The 8450-nt window shown below is 34.9% G+C and overlaps 1 long non-coding RNA gene across 1 annotated transcript; it reads left to right on the top strand.

Moving 5' to 3' along the window:
* The first annotated feature begins 509 nt into the window (after positions 1-509).
* Positions 510-6138, top strand: LOC141337521 (uncharacterized). The gene is made up of 8 exons (XR_012355765.1): positions 510-801; positions 3455-3497; positions 3892-3990; positions 4502-4567; positions 4924-5040; positions 5175-5239; positions 5320-5534; positions 5619-6138. It is a non-coding gene; the product is annotated as an uncharacterized lncRNA (long non-coding RNA).
* The last annotated feature ends 2312 nt before the right edge of the window (positions 6139-8450 follow it).

Below are 8450 nucleotides of genomic sequence, written 5' to 3' on the forward strand. Positions count from 1 at the left end.
TTAAACGGGGCATTATTTTTCGTACGTGACCTGTGGTTAGAGGCATTGTTTCTTGTTAGTAAGACATATGGCTTAATAAATTATGTTCTTGGGCATAATTTGCAAGCTAACATGCAGCACAAGCTATATCTTCCATTTAACCTAAATATAAATGATTTTAATCTGTATTTTTGTGCGTCCTCTATAAAGCACCATTTATGAGTAGTGCGCACTCGCACAAATGCCTAAGGGGACTTTCGGAGTATGACGTAAGAGGGCACCTGTGCTAAATCAAACATAAAATACAGCGAAATGACAGGGAACAAAAAATATTAAACGAGTGATTGGGTGCTATGTTCAATACAGTTGCATTTTTTGAGAACTCTAATCAGTTAAATAGCAGAAGTTATTAGTTGGTCATTAAAAACCAACCCAGGCTCATTGGCAATACGTGACTCTGCCTACATTTCTGCAGAACCTGAAATACGTATCTCCAGGTACATTTAGCTGCACTTTTCGGGTGAACCGTCCACTAGAGGCGCTAATGTGTATTTTTTTTCCTCCTTTTTAAATACACGTTTATTAAAGGTTAGAAAGCAAATTAAACAGTGCTCGGTCTTCTCAGCATACAAAACGTTTGTATTAAACTTGTTAATTCCACATTTTTAAGGTGCCAAAGACACACGTCTCGTCTGGATTTATCCTTTAACTTCGATGGAGAGCAGTTGCGTACAAATACCACGCAGCATCTTCTACGGCAATTACGTCACCAGCCAGGCTCAGTTCGACCAGTCCACCTGATACGTGTACACCTTCAAGCAGGTAAGTGACCGCGACAATCTTTTCATTATTTTAATTATTTCAGTGTTTCTGCATCACTTCCATGGCGTCATGTGTTAAAACGGAAGCTTAGTGGAACAGTTAGCACGGCTGCTAACGTTAGCCTACGATTGACATTAGCCTAAGCATTACCACTGTAACTGTAGTTTTACTATAGTATTTGTAGGATATGCACACTAACCACTAGCTTACTATGGTTTTACCACTGTAATTGTAGTTTTACTATAGTATTTGTAGTATATGCACACTAACCACTAGCTTACTATGTTTTTACCACTGTAACTGTAGTTTTACTATAGTATTTGTAGGATATGCACACTAACCACTAGCTTACTGTGGTTTTACCACTTTAATTGTAGTTTTACTATGGTATTTGTAGTATAAGCACAGTAAACACAATGCTTACTGTGGTTTTACCACTGTAACCGTAGTTTTACTATAGTATTTGTAGTATATGCACACTAACCACTAGCTTAGTATGGTTTTACCACTGTAACCGTAGTTTTACTATAGTATTTGTAGGATATGCACACTAACCACTAGCTTACTGTGGTTTTACCACTGTAACCGTAGTTTTACTATAGTATTTGTAGGATATGCACATTAACCACTAGCTTACTGTGGTTTTACCACTGTAACCGTAGTTTTACTATAGTATTTGTAGGATATGCACACTAACCACTAGCTTACTGTGGTTTTACCACTGTAACCGTAGTTTTACTATAGTATTTGTAGTATATGCACACTAACCACTAGCTTACTATGGTTTTACCACTGTAACTGTAGTTTTACTATAGTATTTGTAGGATATGCACACTAACCACTAGCTTACTGTGGTTTTACCACTGTAACCATAGTTTTACTGTGGTATTTGTAGTATAAGCACAATAAACACAATGCTTACTATGGTTTTACCACTGTAACTGTAGTTTTACTACAGTATTTGTAGTATATGCACACTAACCACAAGCTTACTATAGTTTTACCACTGTAACCGTAGTTTTACTATAGTATTTGTAGGATATGCACACTAACCACTAGCTTACTATAGTTTTACCACTGTAACTGTAGTTTTACTATAGTATTTGTAGTATATGCACACTAACCAGTAGCTTACTATGGTTTTACCACTGTAACCATAGTTTTACTGTGGTATTTGTAGTATATGCACACTAACCACTAGCTTACTATGGTTTTACCACTGTAACTGTAGTTTTACTATAGTATTTGTAGGATATGCACACTAACCACTAGCTTACTGTGGTTTTACCACTGTAACCATAGTTTTACTGTGGTATTTGTAGTATAAGCACAATAAACACAATGCTTACTATGGTTTTACCACTGTAACTGTAGTTTTACTACAGTATTTGTAGTATATGCACACTAACCACAAGCTTACTATAGTTTTACCACTGTAACTGTAGTTTTACTATAGTATTTGTAGGATATGCACACTAACCACTAGCTTACTATAGTTTTACCACTGTAACCGTAGTTTTACTATAGTATTTGTAGGATATGCACACTAACCACTAGCTTACTATAGTTTTACCACTGTAACTGTAGTTTTACTATAGTATTTGTAGTATATGCACACTAACCAGTAGCTTACTATGGTTTTACCACTGTAACCATAGTTTTACTGTGGTATTTGTAGTATAAGCACAGTAAACACAATGCTTACTATGGTTTTACCACTGTAACTGTAGTTTTACTGTGGTATTTGTAGTATAAGCACAGTAAACACAACTCTTACTATGGTTTTACCACTGTAACTGTAGTTTTACTGTGGTATTTGTAGGATATGCACAGTAAACACAACTCTTACTATGGTTTTACCACTGTAACTGTAGTTTTAATATAGTATTTGTAGTATATGCACAGTAAACACAACGCTTACTATGGTTTTACCACTGTAACTGTAGTTTTAATATAGTATTTGTAGGATATGCACACTAACCACTAGCTTACTATGGTTTTACCACTGTAACTGTAGTTTTACTGTGGTATTTGTAGGATATGCACAGTAAACACAACGCTTACTATGGTTTTACCACTGTAACTGTAGTTTTACTATAGTATTTTTAGTATAAGCACAGTAAACACAACGCTTACTATGGTTTTACCACTGTAACTGTAGTTTTAATATAGTATTTGTAGTATATGCACAGTAAACACAACGCTTACTATGGTTTTACCACTGTAACTGTAGTTTTACTATAGTATTTGTAGGATATTTTTTTTTTTTTGGAAACACAACGCTTACTATGGTTTTACCACTGTAACTGTAGTTTTACTATAGTATTTGTAGGATATGCACACTAACCACTAGCTTACTGTGATTTTACCACTGTAACCATAGTTTTACTGTGGTATTTGTAGTATAAGCACAGTAAACACAATGCTTACTATGGTTTTACCACTGTAACTGTAGTTTTAATATAGTATTTGTAGTATATGCACAGTAAACACAACGCTTACTATGGTTTTACCACTGTAACTGTAGCTTTACCATAGTAACTTTGATTTTACGGTGTACTATTTGTAAAGCGCAGTAACCACAATGCCTACCACACTTTTAAATGTTTTTTTGTGAAGTAATTGTAATTCAGTATTTGTTTCTGTCTTGCAGTTATGTCAGATCACCTTCTCCAGCAGCTAAGAAGCCATCTCTGGTAAAAGCCATCACTGTATGAACTGTAATTCATAATTAATTTACATATAGTTTTGCTCTCTCTCTCTCTTTCTGTGGTTCATCATGACATTTTTAAAATGTCATAATTTTGACCAATTCTGTTAGAAAGCTGCTAGAATTAACAGGGAACTTGAACTCAAAGCTCCAAGTGCTGATCTTGAAGAAGCTGTCAAAGAGGCTGAAAAGTCCTTCTATGATTCAATCTTTCACAGTAATGTTGTAGACATTTAGCTATAACTGATTTGCTTTAATCAACGCATCCTTATTGTTAGTGTTAATAATACCTTTCCTTACAGTCCTTCCTCTCAAATATTTTGGTCACAGATTTTGTTTAGCACATTGTCTCAACATGTGTGTATTTCTCTTTGTTTTAGGGTAAAGGGAAGACCAAAGGAAGGCCTGTCATGGGATTTGAATTGGGCCATGTTGTGCATTTCTGGAAAAGACCAAAAGCAAAGGCAAACATTCCAATGGTATGTCAATGTTGGTCTGAGCACCTGGACTGAACTGTACTGCAGTTACATTTTGCACAGCATCTGTACATACCCTACAGCCCCATCAGAAACACCAACCAACAAAGTGTCATGTCGAAATATTAATAACTAATACAATTTACCAAGCCTTGCATGTCTACTGATTATTTTTTTTATTTCTCCTCTAGTCAACACTCACTCCCATCTCTAACTAGTCATGTGAGAAATCAGACCTTCAGTTAATTTGGCCAAATCAGATCACTTAAAGCTGTTCACACCAAGAGCAAGAATTATAATGACTATTTTAATTGTTTATATTTCACACTAACAGAAAATAACATTCTTTTTATCATAAGCGTATGCTGCAGTTATGTTGTCTGCATTTAAATGCTCAGGCTATTTGTGTGGTGGATTTTGATTGGCTGTCAATGTTTTCATTGTTCAACATCTGGAAAAAAAAATTCTGAAAGAGATTCCAACCATATTGTTTCTGTCATTTTATGTCAAATAGCTGCGGTGTGGACTCATCCTTGGTGTGAAGAGGCGTTTAAACTGCTTACAACAAAACCATCAGCAGGTAATCATATTTAAAATAATTCATTTTAGTTTGCTGTTAAATAATTTTTTTTTTCTAATGCTGCTTGCTTCTCATTCTGTTAAACTTACACAATTCTGCCTATTTCTCTTCATCTTATTTCTTTACTCCCTCACTTAACACATTAGTTTGTGCTCTGTTGAAAAATAGAAGCTTAGAGTTTGCATGATGGCCTTTTCTCAGACTCTGAATAGAAATGTATACAGATGAACTCAGGAGACTGCTAGAGTTGCCCGGGAACTTGAGTTTGAAGTATATAATTATAACTGCTTAATTTATATGTTTAAACAACAATAATAATTAAAAATTGGGTCAATAAATATTGTATTGTTTTAAAGATGAAGACCAAAAAAAGCAAAGAAAATCAGTCCCGGCAAGCCAGTCCTGATGAATGAGGAATGAACATGGTCTTCTTGTGCCCAAACACAGAGCTGAAAATTTGCACATTTCTACTGGTATGTATGTATTCAAGCAATGTAGTTATACGGGTTGGGGTTAGGGTTATATGGGGTATAGCAATGGATGTTAATCTCTCAAAAGACAGCCGTTACCATTTTTCACATGCACTTTTTTTTTTTTTTTTTTATAGCTCCTAGAATTGGCAAATCAACTGTGCTATCATCTCTGGAATTTGGGCAGGATTGGCCAAATATGGTGAGTACTAACACCTGCACCTATTCATCAACACTATTTCTCTGGAATTATTGTTGACTTATTGTTTTGTTTGTTTGAAGGAGGGTGAAGCCAGTTGACCATATCAATTCAATGGCCACCAGATGCAGCATTGCAGCCTGAAACCGCCAGTAAACTGCGATGAGGACTGCATTCCTGAACAATTCTACTGTGACAGCTCAGATGTTACGGCCCGTAAAAGTAAACTTCACAAATGACAACTGCAAAATAGTTGTGAAGGGATCCATTTGGCTCATATCTCCAACAAGAATCAATGGTAAGTCCAATGCAACAATTAAAAATAAAGATATATATTGTTTATTAATTTACAACACCCTAAATACATGTTATGTCCCTCCAGGATATTTACATCAGTTGGTGTGTGAGGAAAGCATAGAGGACCATCAGAGACTCCAGCCACCAGAGCCATGGATTTTTCTCATCGTTACCATCAGGCAGAAGTTATTGCAGAACCTGCACCAGCAGACACATTTTTCCACAGGCAATTAGACTGCACTGAACTTATACCAGAAACAATACACAGCACATCAAGCTCATATGCACTGCTCTCTATCAGTTGCACTGTCTGGACTCTAACTCGCTATTATTCTGCACCATGACATTCTGTTTGAACTGATTCATTCCACACTGCACTGCAAAGGTATGCGTACTGTGATTATTGTTTTAATTTCATGCTCTCTGTATAGCATACTATTTACCTTATTGTTCTCTACCTGTATTGAGTCCCTTATATGTGTGTGTTGCCTGCATTGAGCATTTGTTGTCTATACTTTCATGCTGCAGTTTTCACAAAAAAATGTCACCACCTGTACACTTGTGATCATGGTATTGTGACAATAAAGTGATATGATTTAAATTGGTCACATGTCTTTTGTCCGTCAGTTGTACTGTAGTGTGCTGGATAACAACTTCAAATTGTTCATGACATGGAAGGAGATTATTAAGATAGGGATATGGATAAGCAAGCAAGAGGAAGAAAACCAAGAGAGCTCTGATGATGAGCAGGAAACTGAATGTGATTCTATGATGCTCAAGACATTTAACCATGCATGCATTTGGGAGGCTTCATCTGGTTAAAATAATATGGTTTTAACATAACCCATTTTTATTTCTCTTGAATATCATTTGTCTTAATAGGCTACTTTAGCTGTCTTTATGATGTAGCACAAAGTATTGGATAATAAAGTATGGTAAATATTCTTTATTAGGAATGTTTGGTAAATACACCATTTAATTGTGTAAACAATACACATAATTACCATGAGTGTTTTAATCAAGATGCGACATTTGGTCATATTAATGACATTCAATACATGAAGGGAAGGCTGAAAGATTCATTAGAAGAGACTGCATGGACTACAGTATATTGCTACAGGCACTTTATGCACAGCTGAGGGTGATGGACCAGGGAAAGATCAACATCAATCCTGTACTGTATAATAAATAAGATGAGCATGCACATTACTGATGTTTTGCAAAGATGGACAAAGATGAGGAATATTTGACAAAGATACAAATGATGTCTTTTATATTATGATCCTTTGCATTGCATGAATTGTATAGCTTTTGCATAAACCACACGGTCTGTACCTTGTCTTACTGAATGACACACTGACATTGTGTGATAGTACAAAGAAGTGTCACAATATGTATTGATTGTTTAAACTGGTGTCTTCATTTCCTGTCATCACTCAATTCTTGCTCCTGATCTAATGAAATAAATGGACACAATTCAATTAGGAAATGTCTATTCTTATTCTAAGAAAACTATGACTTTCAACTTACATATTGGCAAATTTTTGAAAAGACAATCTAAAAAATGTGACTCAGCACAGTGTGCTGTCCATGATGAGAATAGATTTGTGTGTTTTGACTGCCCTTCAATCCCCAGGGGCCCAGTAGAGTCCCATGGAAGAGCAAAAAAATGAACATTTCAAATGGCTGTAAATCAGTGTCTGATTATAATGTCAAAGAGAAAATTGGCAGGACAACTACTTATGCTATGTTAATTACATATTGTTGGACACAGTTTTCAAACATTCATGGAAAGGTGGTATAAAGGTGTTTTAAAAAATGATCTTAGTAAAAAACCAAATTTCAGCATGCCTCTTAAATATGTCATAGATATTTGCACAGTGTACTTGTTTAGATAAACCTTTGTTCAAAAAAGATTGCATTTTCCACTATTTTAATAATAAACATTTTAAACTACATTACCCACAAACCTCTGCCATTCTATCTATAGAACACGAAAAAAATGGCGCTGTTATTTGTAGTTTAATTAAGATCTGCTTAGGGTTAGGGTTACGATCTCGGTAAATTAGGAAGTTCTCACAACATAGCAACACTTCGTTGTTAACTGAAGGTATTACTGATGTAATAAGAGCAACACGGACTTTGTAACATTAAGCGTTGTTTTTCATTTGGATTAAAAGATAGTCCAATCACAGCGAGTTCCAAATGGCAACCAAATTGAACAGAGTCGTCTCGTTTGCTTGTCCAAATATGGTCATTTATGACATGATCTTCCAGGTTCTTGTGGCAAATACAGATAATCAGTTCAATATTTATTTGTCCCCACTCAACATAAAACTGGAACAACAGATTGGATAGTTTGGTTAACTTGATGCAGCAATAGATTTATTGATTACCAGGATTATTTTATTTTATTTTTTAAAATAAGGGCATAATGGTTCCCATAGTAAATTATGTTCACACTAATATAAATTTATGTACAATATTTAAACTCAAAACTTTGATATAAATTGCTGTGAACAATAATTCAAAATGTTTCATTTGCTTTCAAAACAAAAAACATGCACCTCTAATGATTAAACATGAAGCTTTTTTCTACTGTTTAATTGTGCTTCTGTAACATTTACAGTGTATTAAGGGTAAACAATTAATCACTTCTGTTTCCTGGAAATGGACCTTACAAAATTGCAATTCTTAGACCTGCCAGATGAACTATAAGAATAATAAAAAATAATGAATCACACATTTTGTAGTCATTTCCCAATGTTTATTGACATATCAAACTTTTCACAGATAAAAAGTGCCCAGAACAGCATTCTCTCTCTCCAGTTTGTGCCATTACGGAAAAAAAAAAAAGACAAAACAAGCAGTTGATTGTATTTGAAATGCATTTGTATAGAGGTAATTAAGAAATAGG

This window comes from Garra rufa, chromosome 6, assembly GCF_049309525.1.
Source record: "Garra rufa chromosome 6, GarRuf1.0, whole genome shotgun sequence".
Lineage (NCBI taxonomy): Eukaryota > Metazoa > Chordata > Actinopteri > Cypriniformes > Cyprinidae > Garra > Garra rufa.